Source organism: Asparagus officinalis, chromosome 8 (genome assembly GCF_001876935.1).
Source record: "Asparagus officinalis chromosome 8, Aspof.V1, whole genome shotgun sequence".
NCBI classification, from domain to species: Eukaryota; Viridiplantae; Streptophyta; class Magnoliopsida; order Asparagales; family Asparagaceae; genus Asparagus; species Asparagus officinalis.
In genome coordinates, this window is record NC_033801.1 from 12,978,269 (window position 1) to 12,980,682 (window position 2,414).

Consider the following 2,414-nt stretch of genomic DNA (forward strand, 5'->3'; position numbering starts at 1 on the left):
TGCATGAACTTAATTTTTAGGGGGAGAGAAAGAGAGAGAGTCTCACCATTTTCCTCCTAATTCTAATCGCGACCAAATAACTTCCCAGATAAAGATGAATAGCTGTTTAATGCAAACTTACAGTAGTTTGGAGGTCTATTTATAGCCATGTATGATCAAATAGTGTTTAGATTGGAAAACTTCGGTTCCGTCATTGTTGGATTAATTAATTGTTTTTAAGTTTTGAGTACAAAGGGCGTATTTGGGAACTTAAAAGTGAAATGAAGGTTCGAAATTGTGCATAAACACAAGAATGTAAGTGAAATAAAACATTTATTTAGAAACAAAATTATTATTAAATCTAGAAGAGTAAATGTGATTCAATAACATTATTTTACTTATATTTATTTAAAAATCATGCTATAATATCAATGATTTGTAAGTAAAATATATATCATAAATAAATATTTTAGATAAAATGAAATATTTTAGATAAAAGTGGTCACACTCATTCATTTCAGCATACTTTCTCCTGTTTTGAAGGAACAAGTTAAATAAGCATTACATTATAAATCATATCATACTCACTTTAAAAGCACGAGTTCAGGAAAATCTTTCAATGGTCAATATTACCCTTCATTATTTTAAATATTTTATTTATATCTTAATCTATCCTAATCATAATTACATCCTATATATCCTAATCCTACGTGAACTATCTATAGCTTAACATTTTAAAATATAATATTAATAAAATATATAAAACATCTTTATGGTATTAGTTTGTTAAGAGAAAGAAAAAAAATTTCTCAAGGACCCAAAATATGGGACCAATAGGTTGAGACAATTGATGTGTCCCCCTCTTATTGGATAATGAGTTGGCCATCATTAATAATGACCAACTCATTATCCAATAGGAGGGGGACACCTCACTTGTCCCCCTTATTGGTCCCATATTTTGGGTCACTGTAGCAAAGCTCATAAAGAAATTATACATAACTAACATATTATAATACATAAAGTATTGGAAAAAAATCCTGAAAAGTTTTAAAATTGCACAAAATATCTTGAAAAGTTTAAAATTATAAAAATCATCATGATGTCTCAAAACTTAAAATAACAAACATGAAATAATCAAGAAAATAATATCAGTTTGTGAAGAATTTAAAATTTACAGTTCGCACATTAATGTCTCAAAAATTATTGAAACACTCTCAAAAGTTCACAAACAAGTACCCTGAAATTCTAAAATTTCAAAACTTATAAACAACATAGATGAATTTAAGGGATTACCATGATGCACCCAAAAATTTCTGACATTTCAAAACTTAAAATAACAAACATGAAATTAAGAAATTAACAGTTGCCTCTGAAGAATTTAAAATTTTTAATTAACACCTTAATATCTCAAAAATTATAGAAACACCCTCAAAAGTTTAAATTATAAAAAAATCACCCTAAAATTCTAAAATTTTAAAATTTACAGATAACAAAAGATGAATTCAAGATATTACCCTGAAGCACTTAAAAATTTAAAATTTATCGAAATTAACCTCAAAGTTACAAAAATTGTAAAAAACTCCTTCAAAATTTAAAAATTGTAAAAACTCTAAATTTTCAAATTTTATAACAAGTACACATAAAATCTGGAAACTATTGATAAACCGCTAACATTTAAAATTTTCCAAAATTAATCTATAGTTTTAATAATTACAAAACACCCTCAAAATTTTAGAGTTCTATGAAATATCTTGACATTTAAAAAAATTACCACCAACACATGAAACATAGAAGTTATAACTACCAAACTTAAAAAAATTGTTTTTGAAAAAAACTCTCATAAAGTTTTAAAAGCTATAAATCACACCCTCAAAATTCAAAACTATAAAAAAGGGCTTAAATTTTAAAACTTAGCAAAGAAAAATGTAAATGTTTGGTATTTTTTTATTAATATATGCATGTGTGTAATTTCTAATTTAGGGTTTACTATCCCTTTTTAGTATCTAAAAATAGTATAAGTTGATATTGGTAAACAAAAGTAATAATAATTAATTAAAAACATCCGACTAAGGAATAAAAATTTAAAAAATATTATAGCTTAAAATTATCGTTACTATATAAATTAAAGTAACTGGATATAATTTTACTAATAGGTTGGAGCAATAAAAATACATTAGTAATATTAATTAATAAATGTTTAAATCCATAAAAATAATAAAATACTATAAAAGAATAGCTTAGCATTAATTAATTATAATTTAGAAACATTAATTTCTAATTTTAATAATATTTATAGGGTAAAAGAATACAAAGAAATACATATAGAGAAACTATTAGAATGTTCAGAGATACCCTTCAAAAGAATTAAGCTATTTCCATTGTAAATGAGAAAGTAACAGAAATAAATTTAAAATTCAGAAAATATCCATAAATTA